At 40.4% G+C, this 22,123-nt stretch overlaps 1 protein-coding gene across 20 annotated transcripts in view; it reads right to left on the reverse strand.

Moving 5' to 3' along the window:
- The window catches only part of LCOR (ligand dependent nuclear receptor corepressor), a 167,970-nt gene that overhangs the window by 105,769 nt on the left and 40,078 nt on the right, over window positions 1-22,123 (reverse strand). For 2 of the 20 annotated variants that reach the window (XM_063628595.1, XM_063628585.1), the window contains one exon: window positions 7,329-7,498. The exons of the other annotated variants lie outside the window; for them this stretch is intronic. The gene's annotated coding sequence lies outside the window, so the exon portion shown is untranslated. The remainder of the gene's footprint in view (window positions 1-7,328; window positions 7,499-22,123) is intronic. 20 annotated transcript variants of the gene reach the window in all.

A 22,123-nucleotide genomic window follows, 5' to 3' on the forward strand; every position in this document is an offset into this window, starting at 1 on the left:
ATCCCAGCTACTCAAGAGGCTGAGGCAGGAGAACTGCTTGAACCTGGGAGGTGGAAGTTGCAGTGAACAGAAATGACACCACTGCACTCCAGTGTGGGCAACGGAGTGAGACCATGTCTCAAAAAAAAAAAAAAAAAAAAAAAAGTCAAGAGAAAAATCAGTATCAATGAACCCAAAATTTCTCGAAAAAAAATCAATACTGACAAACCTTTAACTAGACAGACCAAGAAAAAAGAAAAGATTCAATTTACTAAAATCAGGAATAGAACTGGGGACATCTTTACAATCTTATAGAAATAAAAAGGATTACAAGAGAATACTATGAACTATCATATGCCAACAAATTAGATAATCTAGATGAATGGATAAACCTCTAGAAACTACCAAAACTGACTTAACTAAAAAACTGAAAAGACCTATAACAAGTGTGAAAACTGCCATAAAACTTCCAACAAAAAAAACCCCAGGACCATACGGTTTCATTGGTGAATCCTACCAAACATTTAAAGAAGAACACCAATCCTTCCTCCAACGCTTCCAAAAAAAGAGAAGAAGGATGAATACTTCCAAACTCATCCCATAAATCTAGTATTGCCCTGATAGCAAAGACAGACAACATCATAAGAAAACTATAGACCAATCTCCCTCACGAATAGAGACGTAAGAATCCTCAACAAAATACTAGCAAACCAAATTTAGCAGCATATGACCATCTATCATGGAATTATCCCAGAGATGCAAGGCTGGTTCAACATACAAAAATCAATCAGTTGAAAAAAAGTCACCATATTAACAGAATAAAGCGGGGAAACGAGAAACCTGATCATCTCAATTGACATAGGAAGAGCACTGGACAAAGCCCAACACCTTTTCATGATAAAAACAACTCAACAATCTAGGAATAGAAAGGAGCTTTTTCATAACTCTGGTTATGAAACAGCTAACATACTCAATAGCAAAATACTGAAAGCTTTTCCCTAATATCAAAAATAAGGCAAGGATGTCTGCTCTTACCATTTCTACTCAACATTGTCTAGAAGTTCTAGCAAGGGTAGTTAGAAAAAAGAAAAAGAAATAAAAGGCATCCAAATTGGAAAGAAGAAGTAAAACTACTTTTATAGATGACATGCTTTTATAGATACATAATTCTAAAGAATCTTTCAAAACACCACCATTAACCTAATAAACAGGTTCAGCAAGGTTGTAGAACACAAGATTAGCATAAGAAAATCAGTTTTAAGCCGGGCAGGGGTGACTCACACTTACAGTCCTAGTGCTTTGGGGAAGTAGAGGTGAGAAGATTGCTTGAGGCCAGGAGTTTGAAATCAGCCTGCACAACACAGCCAGACCCCTTCTCTACAAAATATCTTAAAGGTTAGCCAGATGTGTGTGGTAGTCCTAGACTGAGGTGAGAGGATCACTTCACTCCAGGAGTTCAAAGTTACACTGAACTAGGATCATGCCACTGCACTCCAGCTTGGGCGACACAGCAAGACTCCATCTCAAACAAAACAAAACAAAAAAACTACACGCATACAAAGAAAATAACGAGTGTTGGTAAAGGAAGTGAAGAAATGGGAACCCTCACACATTGCTGGTGGGAATGCAAAACGGCGTAGATGCTCTGGAAAACAAGTTAGGTGTTTCTCAAAAAGTTAAAAATAGAATTACCAAATGACCCAGCATTCCACTCTTAAGTATATACTCAAGAGAAATGAAAACAGGTGTTCAAACAAAAAGTCATACATGAATGTTCACAGCAGTATTGAACAGCAGCATTATTCATAATAACCTGACAGTGGAAACACTCAAATGTCCACCAACTAAAGAATGGATAAACAAAATGGAGTATAACCATCCAATGGAATATTATTCAACCATAAAAAAGAACTGTTAAGGACTCAAAGTTTATGTCACTCCCAAAATTCATGTTAATGCCCTAACCCCAGTGTGGCTATATTTGGAGATGAGGTCTCTAAGGAAGCAACAAAGATGAAATGAGTTCAGAAGGGTGGGTCCCTGATCTGACAGAATTAGTGTCCTTGTTAGGACAGAAATCAGAGAAGGTGCACACACGCTCAAGATCACTTGTGCTGCCTCCCTGCAAGAGCACAGAGGAAAGGCTGTGTGAGGTTAAAGTGAGAAGGTAGCTACCTACAAGCCGGGAGGAGAGGCCTCAGCAGAAACCAATGCTGCTGGACCTTGATCTGTACTTCTGGCCTTCAGAACTGTAAGAAATAAGTGTCTGTGGTTTAAGCCACTAAGCCTGTGGTATTTTGGTTATGGCAACCTGGGCTGACAACATGAATGAATACTGACATATACAACATGGATGAACTTCAAAAATATGCTAAATGAAAGCCAGACACAAAAGGCCATATATCGTATTATTCCATTTATATGAAATGTCCAGAACAGGAAAATTCACAGACATAAAGGATATTATGGAGGAAATATGGAAATGGAAGTGACTATGTAATAGGTATGGTCTATCTTTTGGGGGGTGATCAAAATGCTATACAATTAGATAGTGGTAATGGTTGTACAACACTGTGAATATACTAAAAGCTACTGAATTATACACACTTTAACATGGCTCAAATGGTGAATTTTAATTTTTTAAAAGGGAGTGAAATATCGGAAGATATAACCTGGATTGCTCTCAAATACATGTTGAGTGAATGAAGCGAGTCTCAAATGGTTACACAGTGTATGATTCCATTTATATGACATTCTCTAAAAAATACAACTAAAGCAAATGAATAGATCAGAGGCTGCCAGAGGTTTTGAGTGGGGCAATTCAGAAAGACAGCACAGGGAACTTTTTGAGGTCATGAGACTATTCTGTTTCTTAGTTGTGGTGTTGGGTATATAAATTTATACATGTGGTAAAATTCATACAAGTGTACACAAAAATGGTCAGTTTTACTACAACTTAATTTAAAAAATAAAATTTCTCCTACAAAAAAAATCCATCAGTCTATTTTGCACTTGACCAATGTTTATTTGTAACATCATTATTGGTCATTTGGAAAACGTTAATTCACTGAGGTATGTGCATTTTCCATATGTTGACATAGTTCATCACACAACATAACACCAAAAAAAAAAATGACATTTGTTAATATCACTATTGATCCTATCAGAAAGGTCTTTTAAGGGAAGTTATCATGCCCGCAGTAGTGGATTTAAGTTTTCCAATATTCTAATTTTTTTCTTGGAGGCTGAAATTGACAACATATACTGTTCTTTTTTTTGTTTTTTTTTTGAGACGGAGTCTTGCTCTGTTGTCACCCAGGCTAGAGTGCAGTGGCATGATCTGGCTCACTGCAACCTCCGCCTCCCGGGTTCAAGCGATTCTCCTGCCTCAGCCTCCTGAGTAGCTGGGATTACAGGCGGCCACCACCAGGCCTGGCTAATTTTTGTATTTTTAGTAGAGACAGGGTTTCACCATGTTGGCCAGGCTGGTCTCGAACTCCTAACCTCATGATCTGCCCACCTCAGCTTCCCAAAGTGCTGGGATTACAGGCATGAGCCACCACACCTGGCCCACTTCATAAGACAATGTTTGCTAAATACTGAAATCTGAATAACCACAGTTTGTCAGATATTCTTCCAAGTAAAATGGTATTCTATGAAAAAAGTAGGCCAGGTGTGGTTGTTCATGCCTGTAATCCCAGCACTTTGGGAGGTTGAGGCAGGTGGATTACCTGGGTTCAGGAGTTCGAGACCAGCCTGGCCAACATGGTGAAACGCTGTCTCTACTAAAAATACAAAATTAGCTGGGTGTGGTGGTGAATGCCTGTAATCACGGCTACTTGGGAGGCTGAGGCAGAAGAATTGCTTGAACCCAGGAGGCAGAGGTTGCAGTGAGCTGAGATGGTGCCATTGCACTACAGCCTGGGTTAGAGTAAAACTCCGTCTCAATTAAAAAAAAAAAAAAAAAAAAAAAGTAGGCCGGGCGCGGTGGCTCACGCTTGTAATCCCAGCACTTTGGGAGGCCGAGGCAGGCGGATCACGAGGTCAGGAGATCGAGACCACGGTGAAACCCCGTCTCTACTAAAAATACAAAAAAATTAGCCGGGTGTGGTGGTGGGCGCCTGTAGTCCCAGCTACTTGGAGAGGCTGAGGCAGGAGAATGGCGTGAACCCGGGAGGCAGAGCTTGCAGTGAGCCGAGATTGCGCCACTGAACTCCAGCCTGGGCGACAGAGCGAGACTCCGTCTCAAAAAAAAAAAAGTAGCTAGTTTAGCTTGCAACTCAATCACATAAGTGCTTTTATGCATATTTTCCACTGCACTGCATAGAATATTAAGGAGACCCAAGGCGCATGATTTAGTAAAAGTAGTATATTTTTACTGTTTCATTGTGGGCATTCTTAGGTAAAACTGGCACATGCTCTGAGTACAAGGCAGTGAAAGACTACAATATCTACTATAAAAGTTTGGTGCCACTGTCTTAACTTGCGGACCAGAGCAATTTTACCCATCATCACTCCTTCCACATCAGTACAACTGTCAACACAGTGCAAAGGGGAAATGACACATTAATATCACCATGAAAAGAATTCTGATCTTTCTGATCCCTAAAAGAGTCTCAGGAACCACCAGGGGCCCAGGGACCACACCTGGGAGACTCTGAAGGATCAAATCAATCCATTTTTGTCACAGTTTTCTTGCTCTATTTATTAAAGTTACAACTAATAGTTACATTTTCAGAATACTGTAGCATATCTTTAGGTCCCAATTTGCTGAGTAAAAGAATATAAAGTTATGTGATTAGAATACTGGTTTAAAGATAGGAATAAATGGGTACGTTTGACTGGAGATGTGTAAGCAGTAGGATACCTCAGTATCTAGTCTAATTATTTCAAGTGCTCAGAAAAAGATGTAGAGTTTACAGATGGCATTAAAGATTAGACAAACAATCCAGTAAAATCTCTTAAGGTTGAGTAAGTACAAGGTCATGCCATTTAAGGAAAAAACAACCCAAATCAGATTTATACAAGGACCCTAAGCAATCAGTAAGTCCTAGGTGTTGTTGTATATTCTTCCCTGAATCTACAATTATTACAAAGAATGTCATTACAGCTAAAACAGAATACTATAAGTTGTTGAATGTTTTTGGGAATAATATTATAAACTAAATAGTATAAGAATCCCTAATCTGAAAAACTGAAATCCAAAATATCCAAAATCTGAAACTTTTTTAGCATTGTCATGATCCTCAAAGGAAATGCTCATTGGAGGATTTCGGATTAGAAATGCTAAACTGGTAAGCATAACTCAAATATTCCAAAATCCAAAACAATTCTGGTTCCAAGCATTTGGGATAAGAGACACTCAACCTGTATACCTCTTATGTGGTGATGAACTGATCACTAAAGTTCTGAGTGCAGTTCAACAAAGCAAATATAAAGGACTAGAATGATGTATGACAAAGTCTTTAGCCAGGCACGGTGGCTCATACCTGTAATCCCAGCACTTTGAGAGGCCAAGTGGGGCAGATCACTTGAAGAGAGGAGCTCAAGACCAGCCTGGCCAACATGGTGAAACCTCGTCTCTACTAGAAATTAAAAAATTAGCAGGGCATGGTGGTGCATGCCCGTAGTCCCAGCTAATTGGGAGGCTGAGGCACAAGAATCACTTGAACCTGGGAGGCAGAGTTTGCAATGAGCTGAGATTGCGCCACTGCACTCCAGACTCTGTCTCAAAAAACAAACACCATCTTTAAAATCATTAAGGGAAACATATCAAGAAATATTAAAACAGGGCATCCTTTTTAACAAAAATACAAAATCAAATCTAAAGTATCCCATAATTAGAACTTTAAGTAAAACCTGACCAACCCAAATTATCTTCTTTTTTCTTTTCGGTTCATCCTGAACAATCCAAATTCTTAACTGAAATCCTTTTTAAAAAAACATTTAGCCAGGCGTGGTGGCTCACACCTGTAATCTCAGCACTCTGGGAGGCAGAGGCAGGGATCACTTGAGCCCAGGAGTTTGAGATCAGCTTGGGCAACACAGGAAGACCTCGTCTCTACTAAAAAAAAAAAAAAAAATTTCAATTAGCCAGGAGCAGTGGCACTGGCCTGTGATCCCAGCTACTTGGGAGGCTGAGGCAGGAGGGTCACTACGGCCTGGGAGGTCGAGGGTACAGTGAGCCGTGATGATGCCACTGCACTCCAGCCTGGGAAACAGATGAAACCCTGTCTCAAAAAAACGAAAACAAAAACAAAAACAAAACCTAATTAACATTCTAATACTAAAAGAGAAACAAATGACAAGTCAACAAATGATTAAGAATGCAATTTTTAAAAACATGCATTGTTATATTCTAAGCTCAAAACACATTGGGTCCAAATCCGAAAGCTTTACTATTTTCAAATGAGAAGTGATGTTCTAAATAACTGTGAAGCACTGCATTTCCGTAAATTAAGTACATACTAAAGCCAAAATAATGTGGTATTTATTTAACAGCATTTTCCCAAAAGGTCTATAAATACATTTACAGAAAACTTCCATGGCCGGGCACGGTGGCTCACGCCTGTAATCCTAGCACTTTGGGAGGCCGAGGCGGGTGGATCACGAGGTCAGGAGATCGACACCATCCTGGCTAACACAGTGAAACCCCGTCTCTACTAAAAATACAAAAAATTAGCCGGGCGTCCTGGGGGGCGCCTGTAGTCCCAGCTACTCGGGAGGCTGAGGCAGGAGAATGGCATGAACCTGGGAGGTGGAGCTTGCAGTGAGCCAAGATTGTGCCACTGCACTCCAGCCTGGGTGACAGAGCAAGACTCCATCTCAAAAAAAAAAAAAAAAAAACTTGCAGCTGAACAGTGATAGGTTTATTGGTTGGACCAAACTATTCAGAGAAGTATGTGAAGACAACTTAAAAGTCCTATTATTACATATAATGGATAAAATATATGATAAGTGCACACGTATACCCACTCCCCTCCCCAACAAACACACACATCAAGCTAAGCTGAAAAGGTAGGTAGGAAATGCCTCACGTACCAGAAATGAAGAATCTGGAGGACAGAGCTGAGAGTGCACTGATTAATATGGGTAACACAGCAACTTGGGTTTTAATACATATGCAGGAACAGAAGGGCCTTAAGAAATGAAACTGAGACTCTCGCATAAAGGCTAAGACCCTAGACCTTACTCAAAAGTGTGGTCCACTGACCTGCCATATCAGCATCAGGCAGCTTATTCCACAGAAATGTAAATTCTTGTACCTCAACCCAGACCTAATCAATCAGAATATCTGGAAATGGTACTCAAGAATCTTAGTTTTAACAAGCTTTCCAGGTGATTCTTACGTTTACTGAAGTTTGAGAAGTGCTGTCCTAGAGGCACTGTATCCCCAGGTGCAGAAAGGACCGACTGGGGAGGGGGGGAAATCCAAACACTGGCAAAGAAGTTCTTCTCTTCCGAGGTACAGAGAAAGGATGACAGTCTCGCTGGACAAAGTGAACCCCTTGCTTATGCCCTGCATAAGAATCCAAATATACTACTTTAGCAGTTTTCAAATATGTTGCTCCCAGGATCACTTTATACTCTTAAAAATTACTGAAACAGCTGAAGACCTTTTATGTAAATTGTATCTATTGCTATTTGCTATATTTGAAATTAAAACAGAAAATGGACTCACATTCCATTAGCTGTCAGAGTGATGGTATAATTACATACCATAACCTCTGGAAAACTTCACTAGTGAGAGAATGAAGAGTGAAAGGCAGATAACAGCTTAGTATAATTATTATGAAAATAGTTTTGACCTCCTGAATCTTCAGAAGTCCCTGAACTTGTATAATTTATGCAGAATTATTACAAATGAGGTGAATTATTATATATTTAACAGTATAAACATTTGAAATATGTTATATGGTATATATAATAGCCATGTATTATTGTATCTGTGAGCTATTTATATCACTGTTTTAAAAAATCCATTATTTCTTAAGAAACTTCCACTCTTGATTTAGCCATTACACAATGTACACATGTAGCAAAACACGTTGGACACCACAAATATATACAATTTTTGTCAATTAAAATAATTCATTAATTAAAAAGAAACTATCATTCAAGAGAATGAGAAGGTAAACCACAGACTGGGAAAAAAAAATCTGCAAAAGACATCTGATAAAGGCCTGTTATTCAAAATATACACAAGATTCTTAAAATTCAACAACACGAAGACAAACAATCTGACTGAAAATGGGTAAAAGACCGCTACAAATACCTCATCAAAGACATACAGAAGGCAAGTAAGCATATGAAAGTTCAACATTATATGTCAGTAGGGAACTGCAAGTTGAAACAACAATGAGATACAACCATGCAACTATCAGATGGCCAAAATCCAGAACACAGAAACCACCAAATGCTGGTGAAGACATGGGGCAACAGAACTCTCAGAAATGCGAAACTGTACAACCACTTTGGAAGACTGTTAGTTTCTTACAAAATTAAACATACTCTTACCATATGATACAGCAATTGCACTTCTTGGTAATTACTCAAATAAAATGAAAACATGTCCACATAAAAACCTGCACACAGGCTGGGAGCAGTGGCTCATGCCTGTAATCCCAGCACTTTGGGAGGCCGAGGCAGGCAGATCACCTGAGGTTGGAGTTCAAGACCAGCCTGACCAACATGGTGAAACCCCATCTCTACTAAAAATACAAACATTAGCTGGAGGTGGTGGCACACGCCTGTAATCCCAGCTACTCGGGAGGCTGAGGCAGGAGAATTGCTTGAACCTGGGAGGCGGAGGTTGCAGTGAGCCGAGATCGAGCTGTTGCACTCCAGCCTGAGCAACAACATGAGACTCTGTCTCAACAATAACAAAACAAGAAAAACCTGCACACAAATTTTATAGCAGCTTTATTTATAACTGTCAAAACTTGAAACAACTAAGATATCTTGTAGTAAGTGAATGGATAAACTATGGTACATGGTACATCTAGACACTGCTAAAAAGAAATGAACTATCAAGCCATAAAGAGACAGGGAGTAACATGCATTAAAGAAGTGTATTACTAAGTGAAAGAAGCCAAGATGAAAAGGCTACATACTATAGGATTCCAACTATAGAAAATTCTGGAAAAGACGAAACTATGGAGACAGTAGAAAGACCAGTGGTTGCCAGAGTTAGGCAAGAGGAGGGATAAACAGGCAGAGCACAGAGGATTGTTAGAGCAGTTAAACTGTTCTGTACAACACTACAATGGTCAACACATGTGTCAAAACCCATAGAATATACAACACCAATAGTGAACCCTAATATAAATTATGGACTTTGGATGATAATGACGTGTCATCGTAGGTTCATCAACTATAATAAATGTACCACTGTAGTATGGAGAAGTCAACAGAGGAGGAGAGCTGTACATGTGTGGGAGCAAGGGGTATATAGGAACACTACTTTCTGCTCAATTTTGCTGTGAAACTAAAATTACTCTAGAAATAAAGTTTATTAACTAAAAAATCCCACTACTACTCATCAAGCTTTAGTGTTGTATCAAAGAAAAATATCTACAATTATCTGAAAGGCTATTTTAATATTTTCCAACAACCTTTCTGTATCAGGCTGGATTTTCATGACATACTTCAACCAAAATAATATATGCAACAGTTGAATGAAAGAGCAGATATAAGAATTCAGTTACCTTCTGTTAACCCATACATTAAAGAAATGTGCAAAAAGGTAAAAGCAATGCCCCTTTTCCCACTTATTTTTTGTTGTGGGAAAAAAACAATTTTTCATTAATATGTTGTTTAACATGTTAAGAGGTTATTAGTTCAAATAATTAATACAATAACTCTTCAAAGAGCTCAATAATTTTTAAGGGGTCCTGAGACCAAAAAGTTTGAGAGCTGCTTATCTAGGACAACAAAACTTAAATGAATAGCAATTAGAGGAAGCTAGAGGAAGACAGAGCCAATACATCAACTAAAAATAAATAAGTCAATGTTATCCAAAGAAGAGACAGACTATGAGAAATAGTGAATTATCAAACACTGAAAAGTGGTAAAACAATGGAAGACAGATTACATGGCTTTTAAGAGGATATTTCCACCACAACAGTCTATAAAATATCATGGTACCACAAATATTGGTTAATATTCTCAATTAAAATAACATTGCTTTGGCTGGGCATGGTGGCTCACGCCTGTAATACCAACACTTTGGGAGGCTGAGATGGGTGGATCACCTGAGGGCAGGAGTTTGAGACCAGCCTGGCCAACATGGTGAAAACCCATCTTCACTAAAAATACAAAAATTAGCCAGGCGTGGTGGTGGGCACCTGTAATCTCAGTTACTTGGGAGGTTGAGGCAGGAGAATTGCTTGAACCCAGGAGGCGGAGGTGAGTTGAGATTGCGCCACTGCACTCCAGCCTGGGCTACAAGAGCAAAACTTCATCTCAAAAAAAAAACAAACAAACAACAACAACAAAAAATATCGCTTTATATCACAAAGCCAGGACTTGATATCTGCCATATTCACAGAGCAACAGCATATATTACCATTTTATATTACATATTAAGCATGTTAAAATACCAGTTAATCATCATTAAACTGTATTCTAAAACTTGACATTCATTACTCTGTGTAGTCTTCACAACAATTCTGAGATAGGTACTATTACTATCTCCCATTTAGAGTCAGATAATGAGGCCAAACAGCTACCAAAGGAGAGAGGCTGGGATTCAAATCTACGTACTCTCTTCTCCAGGAGAGTTAGACAAACCTTTTCTGTAAAAGGCCAGATAATGAATATTTCAGGTGTTGCAGACCATATACAATCTCTGTCCCCACTTCATGAAAAACCACCCTTAGCTCTTGAGACTTACAAAAACAGACCAGTCAAGATGAGCCTAACCAGGCTGTCTGAGAGAATTAAGTTCAAATGCACTAAGACATCCATTGTATGTAATGAATTTATTTTTCTTATGCATCTTAAAGGATATTAGTTATATTTGATTCCTGGAAGACTTGACAGTCACTCAAACTGCGTTCAGTGGTTCACCTACGTTCAATATAAGAAACAAATATCAACTGTTACATCTTGGCTATCTGGAAAAATATGATTGTGTATTTTTTCTAAAATTGTACTGATGACTCATTAATGCCAACAAAGAGAAGCAGAATTAAATCATATAGTGTTGCTCTATATTTATGTGGTCCCCATTAAGAAGACAGATAACCGCCCAGGTGCGGCGGCTCATGCCTGTAATGTCAACAATTTGGGAGACCAAGGTAAGTGGATTACCTGAGGTCAGGAGTTTGTGACCAGTCTGGCCAACATGGCAAAACCCCGTCTCTACTACAAATACAATTAGCCAGGCATGGTGGCATGTGCCTGTAATCCCAGCTACTCAGGAGGGTAAGGCACGAGAATTGTCATGTATGACAATATATTTCACCTCCACCTTCCCGGAAGGTAGAGGTTGCGGTAAGCCAAGACTGCACTACTGTACTCCAGCCTGGATGACAGAGTGAGACTCCTCCAGAAAAAAAAAAAAAAAACAAGGAATATAGATAACCTAAACAAGATGGCCTTAAAATATATTTTCTCAATGCTAGAAGGCCATCATTATCATCACGTTTGTAGTCTCACTATGCCCTCCAGGGAAAACCAATGATATAAAACACTTTGCAAAGTTATATTATTTCAAACTGACAGCTCTAAAGAGGAGTGTGTACTAAAAAGCTACACTGCCTTTTGGGGCAATGTCAGTTTAAAAATACCTGAATGCAAAAGGCCAGCCAGATCCTTAAGGATTTTCAGTATTAACAGTGAAGCAACTGAAGCTACATTAAATAGGGGAATATATGAAACACCATTAATCCACAAATCCCAAACCAATACTTCTTGTAACATGCCAGACATGCAAACAGAATCATAAAGATACAGTATTGGCCGGGTGCGGTGGCTCACACCTGTAATCCCAGCACTTTGGGAGGCCGAGGTGGGCAGATTACTTGAGGCTAGGAGTTCAAGACCAGCCTGGCCAATATGGCGAAATTCCGCCTCTACTAAATACACAAAAATTAGCTGGGCATGGTGGCACACACCTGTAATCCCAGCACACTCAGGAGGCTGAGGCATGAGAAAAGCTTGAACTCAGGAAGCGGAGGTTGCAATGTGCCAACATTGCGCACTGCACTCCAGCCTGGGTGACAGAGTGAGATGATAGACTGTCTCAAAAAAAAAAGATACAGTATTGATATATAGTCTCCAATTTAGATAACCAGTACATTTCAGAAGGTCTCATAAAATCTTGCCTAAGAGCACCATGAGATATAATTTCTATGACTCTTCTACCAGCACTAGCAGTCTGTTTTTTATATTATGAAAATAACTATGATTTTTAAAGTACAGAAGTACTCATTAGCCACAAACTGTGTGTGGAGATGGCTTGGAATAAGCTTCTGGCTTTTGCTTGGATCCTCACTCTCCATTCATGACTACAATAAAATAACAGGAAATAATAAAAAGGAAAGCAGCACTGCAAAGTGGTTTAGAATGTGAACTCTTGAAGCACTGGGGTTCAAGGGGTGGGTTCAAGTCCTAGTTCTACCTTTTCTAGCTGTGTGGTCTTGGGCAAGTTCCTTAATTTCTTTGTGCTTCATCTGTGAATCATGTATGACAATATATTTCACCGTTTTTATGAGGACTAAATAAATTGATATTTGAAAAATTAAATAGTATTCAGCATATAGTGGGTGTTATATACACGTCTTAAATGGAAAAGCAAAATAAAGGCCAGGCGTGGTGGCTCAAGACTGTAATCCCAGCACTTTGGGAGGTCAAGGCAGGCGAATCGCTTGAGCTCAGGAGTTCGAGACCAGCCTGGGCAACATGACAAAACCCTGTCTCTACAACAAATACAACATTAGCTGGGTGTGGTGGTGTGAGCCTGTAGTCCCAGCTACTTGGGAGGCTGAAGTGAATGGGAAGATCGCTTGAGCCTGGGAGGTCACCACTGCAGTGAGCTGTGGCTGCATTGCTGCACTACAGCTTGCAACAGAGCCAGACACTGTCGGAAGAGGGGAGCAGAGGGGAGGGGAGAAGAGAGAAGGAAAAACAAAACAAAACACGATACAAAAACATCAAGTTGATGAAATGAGAAATCATGGTTAACGAACAATATGAGGCTGACAATGAAAGGATACCGCATGACAGCTTTCTCATACCCTTGGAACTTAATATTCAGCAATACTATGCTCACAGAGAGTACCTACTACGTGGAAGGTAGTCAAAACTGAATTCTTCATTGTCTCCAAACCTGTGCCACCCAGTGTCCTCCTTCTTGGTTAATGGCAACTCTAAACTTTCAGTTGCTTAAACCAAAAACTTTAGAGTCCTCCTAATCTCCTCTCTTTAATCCTCCTTTTCTCTCTTCTCACTTTCCACATTAATCTATCGGCAACGTCTGTTAGATCTATTAATCTAATATATTTACAGTCCTAATCACTTCTGTCCTCTACTAGTATCTGGTACGAGCAACCTTCATCTCTCACCTGGATTGATGCATTAGCTTCTAGCTTGGTGTATGTGCCAATTCTCCTCCCAGCACTCCTGGCCAATTATCAACGTAGCAGCCAGTTAGTTTGCTAAAACTAAGCCATATTTCATCCTGTTAACTCTCCTGCTCAAACGCCCACAATGCTGCTGATTTTGCTCAGAGTAAAAGTGGAAGTTGTCACCAACGGCCTATACACCATGGTCTGCATTGTTACTTTTCTACATTTTTCAATATACTAACATATACTGATAACCTGCCTGGAACAATTACTGTACATGGATGCAAAATAGTACTCTCTCTCATTTTTCTTCATTAACTAAATTATTCAATGAAAAGCTTTCCACTGTCAACTATTTGATTACCTTGTAATATTTTGTAGGTGATAGGATAAATGCTTCATTCTTCTCCTATTATAAATTTTCAGGTCAGGCGCGGTGACTCACGCCTGTAATCCCAGCACTTTGGGAGGCCGAGGCAGGCGGATCACGAGGTCAGGAGATCAAGACCATCCTGGCTAACGCGGTGAAACCCTGTTTCTACTAAAAATACAAAAAATTAGCTGGGCATGGTGGCGGGCGCCTGTAGTCCCAGCTACTCAGGAGGCTGAGGCAGGAGAATGGCGTGAACCCGGGAGGCAGAGCTTGCAGTGAGCCAAGACTGACTGTACCACTGCACTCCAGCATGGGTGACAGAGCAAGACTCCGTCTCAAAAAAAAAAAAAAAAAAAAAAAATTTTTTTTTTATAAGTTGACACCCTTGCAATCTCCAAAGATGATCAATAAGTTATTTTTATTTTACTTATTTTTTTGAGACATGATCTCACTCACTCACCCAGGCTGGAGTACAGTGTCATGATCACAGCTCACTGCAGCCACGACCTCCCACGTTCAAGTGATCCTCCCACCTCAGCCTCCCAAGTACTGGGACTACAGACATGTATCACCACATTCAGCTAATTTTTGAATGTTTTGTAGAGACAGAGTTTTCACCATGTTGCCCAGTCTGGTCTTGAACTCCTGAGCTCAAGCAATTTGTCCACCTCTGCCACCCAAAGTGCTTGGATTACAGGCATGAGCCACCACACCTGGCCTATTTTTAAAGTACCATTATGAACTCCTGGATTTTTGTTGATTTGATATAGTTAAATCCATTGTAGCCATTTTTTTAAGATAGTTTATTTTCCATCTTAAGCCAGTGAGGGCACACAAGATGGCCCCTGGGTCCTTTGGATGCCTCAACTTAGCCAATACACAATAGGCAAAAGATTTTACCTTGATGTTTAAATTTGCAATTCCTTGATTATAATAACGACTGAGCAATTTTTAAATATGTCTATTGGGCCAGGTGCAGTGGCTCGCGCCTGTAATCCCTGCACTTTGGGAAGCTGAGGCAGGTGGATCACCTGAGGTCAGGAGTTCAAGACCAACCTGGCCAACATAATGAAACCCCGTCTCTACTAAAAATACAAGAAATTAGCCGGGTGTGGTGACAGGCACCTGTAATCAATCCCAGCTACTCGGGAGGCCTGAGGCAGGAGAATCACTGAACCCGGGAGGTGGAGATTGCAGTGAACTGAGATCGCACTACTGCACTCTAGCCTGAGCAACAAGAGCGAAACTCCGTTTCAAAAAAAAAAAAAAGTCTATTGAGCTTTATAATTCTTTGTGAACTGCCTATTCATTGCCTTGTCCATATTTTCTAATGAGTCATTAATCTTTTTTACTTTCTGAATATTGAGTTCATTCTAATATATGGCAGAAAGTTATGTATTAATAAAAGCTGCAATCTTTTTTCTCTATTTGCTTTTTGATTATATGGCTTTTGTCATATAAAGTATTTAATTTTTATATAAACAACCATTTCCTTTATAATTTAAAGGCCTTTCCCATTTCAATATGTGCTATAGTTTGAATGTACCCCCAAATTTCATGTGTTGAGAAATTAATCCCCAAATTCATGTTTATGGTATTTGGAAGTAGGGCCTTTGGAAAGTAATTAGGATTAAGTAAGGTCATCAGGGTGGGGTCCCGATGATGGGAATAGTGGCTTTTAAGAAGGGGAAGAGAGACCTGAGCCGGCACTCTTGCTCTCTCCCATGAGGTACCCTCCATCATTAGAGGCAAGAAGACCCTCATCAGATATGGTTCCTCAACCTTGGACTTCCCAGACTTCATAGCTATTAAGAAATCAGTGTCTTTTCTTTATATATTACCCAGTCTCAGGTATTCTGTCATAGCAACAGAGAATGAACTAAGACAATATGATAGGGGAAAAAATTGTCTATGTTGCTTCTACTTTTTTTATTATTATTTTTTAAATGTTTAAGTCTCTGACCTAGCTAGATATAATTAGCTATTTATAAGTCGGTCTTTTACCAGTAGAATCCGGGATCTTCGAAAGCAAGATCTTACTAATTTTGTGCCTCCTACCAGTGGACCATGTGTGTTTTTTGTTGTTTTTTTCTGAGACAGGGTCTCGGTCTGTTGCCCAGGCTGGAGTGCAGTGGTGCAAACACAGCTCACTGCAGCCTCGATGAACCTCCTGTGCTCAAGCAATTCTCCCACCTCAGCCTCCCAAGTAGCTAGGACTATACAGGCACCCCACCACACCCAGCTAACTCTTATATTTTTTGTAGAGACAGGGTTTCACCATGTTGCCCAGGTTGGTCTCTAACTCCTGAGCTCAAATGACTGGCCCACCTCAGCCTCCCAAAGAGCTGGGATTACAGGCATAGGCCACCAAACCTGGCCCATGTGTTTTCAAACACGTGGTTTGAAGAAGGCAGTGGTGATGATGAACACTCAAAAATCCTATTTCCTCTGCTCTTAAACTAGGGCAGCTGAATCCTACTGAACTTTAACCACTGCAGAAAAAGGGGCAACACAGGATGAGAGTAAGGGAGAAAAAAACTGTGTTCTGTTTTATACTTGATATTTTTTTTTTTTTTTTTTTTTTTTGAGACGGAGTCTCGCTCTGTCGCCCAGGCTGGAGTGCAGTGGCGCGATCTTGGCTCACTGCAAGCTCTGCCTCCTGGGTTCACGCCATTCTCCTGCCTCAGCCTCCCGAGTAGCTGGGAGTACAGGCGCCCGCCACCACGCCCAGCTAATTTTTTGTATTTTTAGTAGAGATGGGGTTTCAGTGTGTTACCCAGGATGGTCTCAATCTCCTAACCTTGTGATCCGCCTGCCTCAGCCTCTCAAAGTGCTGGGATTACAGGTGTGAGCCACCGCACCCGGCCATTTTAGACTAGATATTATATAATGTATTGCCCTGACAGCTCACAAAAATTTTAAGGGGTGGGGGTGGGGGTGCAGAAAATGAGTATGGGAATTCTGCTTCCAAGAAATGATGTCTGGATGGAATCTCAAAGAATAAGCAAGTATTACATAATTAAAGAGACTGACAGGCTGGATGCAGTGGCTCACATCTGTAATCCCAGCACTTTGAGAGGCTGAGGTAGGTGGATCACGAGGTCAGGAGATTGAGAGCATCCTGGCCAACACAGTGAAACCCCATCTCTACTAAAAATACAAAAATTAGCTGGGCGTGGTGGTGCGTGCCTGTAATCCCAGCTACTCAGGAGGCTGAGGCAGGAGAATTTCTTGAGCCCGGGAGGCAAAGGCTGTAGTGAGCCAAGATCGCACCATTGCACTCCAGCCTGGGCAACAAGAGCAAAACTGTCTCAAAAAAAAAAAAAGTACTCTAGTCATCGGGTACTCTACATGTAGAGGTAGAGTACATGTTCTATTTGCAGAGTACTGAGAGTTCATGATTTGCGGAATTACCAGCAGTTCATTATGACTGCTCGGTTAGTTATTGGCATTAAAAAATACTACATAAATGTTAGCTATTATTATGCTGATTACTGAGACATGGAGATAAATTGGGTAAAATAGTAAGCAGTAAACTAAAATATGCATGGAAAGCCATGTTAGAGTCTGGATTTTATCCTGAAGATTATGAGGAGTCATTGAAGGATTGACAGGATAATGGCATGTTTTAGAAAAACTACATTGGCAATATAGGTCAAAGATTGGATGGAATACAGTTATGCAAGAATCAGAAGAATATTTAATGATGGCGCATGTGGAGGTGATAAAAACTTATAAAATAGCAGAAATCTGCAAACATTGTGCAAGACATCTTACATGCATATTGATCTCCACTAAAGCTACAAAATATCTAATAGAGTTTTATAGCACACGATATATATGCTTAACAATAAATATTTTTGGATTATATCTAACGGAACTTCCATTCAGTAAAGCAAATCATTTTCAAGAAAATTCTTTCTGGGTCATGAAGTGCCCCATTGTCCTCTTTTCCACAAGCAAGAGAGGTTGGCGAAAGCTCATGAATGTCCCTCAGTCAACTCAACAGCTGGTTTTCTAAAAACTCCATGATGCTATCCCTTCCCCCACACCCTTTAATCCTAGAAGAATATAATATTTTAATCATTGTTCACCACAGAATTAACATCAAAACAACTTATTTACAGCCTGACCAATATGGTGAAACCCCATCTCTACTAAAACTATAAAAATTATCTGGACTGTCGTGGTGGGCTCCTGTAATCCCAGCTACTCAGGAGGCTGAGGCAGGAGAATCGCTTGAACCAGGGAGGCGGAGGTTACAGTGAGCCGAGACTGCACCACTGCACTCCAGCCTGGGCCACAGAGGGAGACCCTGTCTCAAAAAAAGAAAAAAATACATATATATGTGTGTGTGTGTGTGTATGTGTGTGTGTGTGTGTGTGTTTGTGTGTATATATATCTCGAAAAACAAAACAACTTACTTAGCATTGAATCTATTCAAATATAGGATCAATTTAACACAACCACAGGAATTAGGATTAAAGAAAAGAATGTAAATTTCATAAACCTGGAGAACATAAAACTAAAATAATTTACTAACTCAGCAATTCAGGGAAAAAGTGATGAAAAGAAATGTTAGAATACTAATTTCCTCACCTTTCAAAGAACAACCACTGTCTAAAATGGAAAGTTGAAAAAATTCCAATGACTTAGATTTTTTCTCCTCATAATGTTTTCCCCCACAAACTTAGAAGCTTTTAGAAACTAATTACAGTACTTCCTGCTGTGAATTAACATTTACTTCACGGTACCAATGGCTTTAGTTTCCCTTTCTGCTAAATTCAAATAGAATCAAAGTTAATATTTAAAAATACAAGCAGCATATATAATGTAACCCCATTTTTATTAAAATCATGTCTATCCTTCCAACCATCCACCCCTCCACTCATCCCTTTTAGCCCTCTGCTCACCCTTCTATCTGTATCTATGCAATAAAAGTTGTCTACAGTGTTAATAATGGCAGTTATTTCTGCATATGGGATTTGGGGTAACCCTGCTGTTTAATAAAAAATAACCTTTTAAATACAAATCTCATTTGAAATCACATAAGTATCTGCCCAACCCCAAACAGCTTATACAATAAGAACATCTTCCTCTATTGTGATTCTGAAACACTAAGGCTATTATTGTTATAAGAAGAATTAACTGGTAGTCTTTATCTTCATTATAATTTGTCAGTTATGGTCTTAATGTTAATTTAGCTTCCTCCTTAGGGTAATTCTCCTGTTTTTTGTTTTTGCTTTTGTTTTTGTTTTAAGACAGAGTCTCATGCTGGAGTGCAGTGGTGTGATCTCAACTCACTGCAGCCTAGGCCTCCCAGTCTTAAGCAATCCTCCTGCCTCAGTCCCCCAAGTAGCTGGGACTACAGGTGCGTACCACCACGCCCAGCTGATTTTTTGTAGAGAGAGGGTTCCACCATGTTGCTCAGGATGGTGTCGAACTTCTGAGCTCAAGCGATCCGCCCACCTCGGCCTCCCAAAGTGCCAGGACTACAGGTGTGAGCCACCACATCCAGCCTCCTCCTTTATTTGTAAACAGCACTGTTTCTGTATCTTGCTAAAATCCTCACACAGTTCAGGTCACCCTGATTCTTTGGACACTCTCAAAATCTCATAGTAACAAAGGCTAAACCGTGTGGCTGCTGATACCGATGGTATCTCTGAAATTTCCACAGGTTCAGCAATACTTTTTACTGACACTGCGGTAATGGCATAAGCCACATGTGGCCTCACAATAGAGTTCACACCTAACTCCAGCTATGTGGACTATCAGACATGGCTACCTATGTAGAGACAGTAGCATGTGAGTTAGCTACAGACTGTGGGGCAAGCTACAGGGCTAGTATTTTAGGAGCAGTCCTCATCTCGGGTGTTTCTGGTCAGAAGAACTGCTTCTATGTGGCATGGACTGTCAATCTATTTGGGACTCCACCAAAAGTTACAAAACTTCCTGGGGAGAAGATGAACTGAGGACCGTGATTCTATCTTGACTCTCAGAGTGGCAGATATTGTGACTTCAGAAGGTTATTAAATCAGTTTGTTAACTGTTGTTGTTTTGTAAGATATGCCTCCCAAAATGCTCCTCCTCCTTTCTGCCTACAATATCATGGTTCAACAATAACTGATGAACTACTGCAGCTACTTTTTAAAAATAATTTTATCAACTAATTTTCTAATCTCCTTAGAAAAGGTCTAAATAGGCCAGACATGTGGCTCACACCTGTAATCCCAGGACTTGGGAGGCCAAGGCATGCCAGTTTGCTTTGAGCTCAAGAGTTCAAGACCAGCCTGAGCAACGTGGCAAAACCTCCGTTTCTACAAAAACTACCAAAAAAAAAAAAAAAAATTAGCCAGGTGTGGTAGCTCACGCCTGTAGTCCCAGCTACTCTCAAGGCTAAGGCTAGAGAATCACTTGAGTCCACGACGCAGAGGTTGCACTGAGCCGAGATCATGCCACTGCACTCCAGCCTGGGCGACAGAGTGAGACCCTGATTCAAAAAAAAGAAAAAAGTAGGCCGGGCGCGGTGGCTCACGCTTGTAATCCCAGCACTTTGGGAGGCCGAGGCGGGCGGATCACGAGGTCAGGAGATCGAGACCACAGTGAAACCCTGTCTCTACTAAAAATACAAAAAAAAATTAGCCGGGCATGGTGGCGGGCGCCTGTAGTCCCAGCTACTCGGAGAGGCTGAGGCAGGAGAATGGCGTGAACCCGGGAGGCGGAGCTTGCAGTGAGCCGAGATTGTGCCACTGCACTCCAGCCTGGGCGACAGAGCGAGACTCCGTCTCAAAAAAAAAAAAAAAAAGAAAAAAGTAAAGGTCTAAATAAAGTGACCTTTTCCTATTCTGATTCTTTAGGAAAAAAAAAATTGAGCCTGGGAGTGGTGGCTCACACTGTAATCCCGGCATTTCAGGAGGCCAACGCAGGAGGATCACTAGTGGCCAGGAGTTTGAGACTAGCCTGGGCAACACAAGGAAATCTTGTCTCCACAAGAGAAAAAAAAAAAAAAGCCAGGTGTGGCATACATCTGTAGGCCTAGCTACTTGAGAAGCTAAGGCAGGAGGATCTCTTGTGCCTGAGAGTTCAAGGCTGCAGTGAGCTATGATCATGCCACTGCACTCCTGCCTGGACAACACAGCAAGATCCTGTCTCTTATATATACACACACATACTTGAAACTTAAAAAATCCCAGCATCTTGGTTCACATCTACTCATTGTTCTGTACTTCGGGAGCTCAATATGGTCTAAGGAAAACAAATTATTACCGACTGATATGGTACCAGTTGCAAAGATTTGTCTTCCGTCCTAGAATTTATCAGTAAATTAAGAGCACTTCTAATATGAATGAGGACAAGCAAAACTACTATTGTCCAAAGCTTTTGTACATCTCTAGCCCAATTTCTTGCTGCTCTAATTCTTAAACTCATGAGTGTCTTGGTTCTAAATAGAATGACTAATGAAGGACTAGGAGGGGAGAAGGGGAAGACAAAGCAATAGCAGTATTATTTTAGAGGGCACAGACATGATGAAAGAATTTTATCTTAATAGAAGAAAACTGGAGTTAACTATTTCCAATATCAAACAATAGGTTTTTGAGCTCAGGTTTAATATTCAAGGATGATATAATTCCAAATATTACATATTTTTCAAAACTTTAAAAAGACTTGAAATTAGTCTACGAGATCTGAAGAGTCTATGAGATCTGAGCTACTCTTTACGTCTGGTAAATTGACAACATATGAGAAACCTGTTCTGATTTGGCAAGGCTGTAATATGTCAGTGCCTACGGACTTTGGGAGATTTTATTATGGTTGCAATTTAGTTTAGTGTTTTTTATTTATTATGGTTGTAATTTAGTTTAATGTTTTTTTGTTTGTTTAAATCTTTCCTTCTTACAGTAGAAGTCAAAACTTATGGTATAGGGCCAGGTGCGGTGGCTCACGCCTGTAATCCCAGCACTTTGGGAGGCCGAGGCGGGCAGATCATGAGGTCAGGAGATCGAGACCATCCTGGTGAAACTCTGTCTCTACTAAAAACAAAAAATTAGCCAGGTGTGGTGGCGGGCGCCTGTAGTCCCAGCTACTCAGGAGGCTGAGGCAGGAGAATGGCCTGAACCCAGGAGGCAGAGCTTGCAGTGAGCCGAGAACGCGCCACTACACTCCAGCCTGGGCAACAGAGTGAGACTCCATCTCAAAAAGA

Source organism: Symphalangus syndactylus, chromosome 2 (assembly GCF_028878055.3).
Source record: "Symphalangus syndactylus isolate Jambi chromosome 2, NHGRI_mSymSyn1-v2.1_pri, whole genome shotgun sequence".
Lineage (NCBI taxonomy): Eukaryota > Metazoa > Chordata > Mammalia > Primates > Hylobatidae > Symphalangus > Symphalangus syndactylus.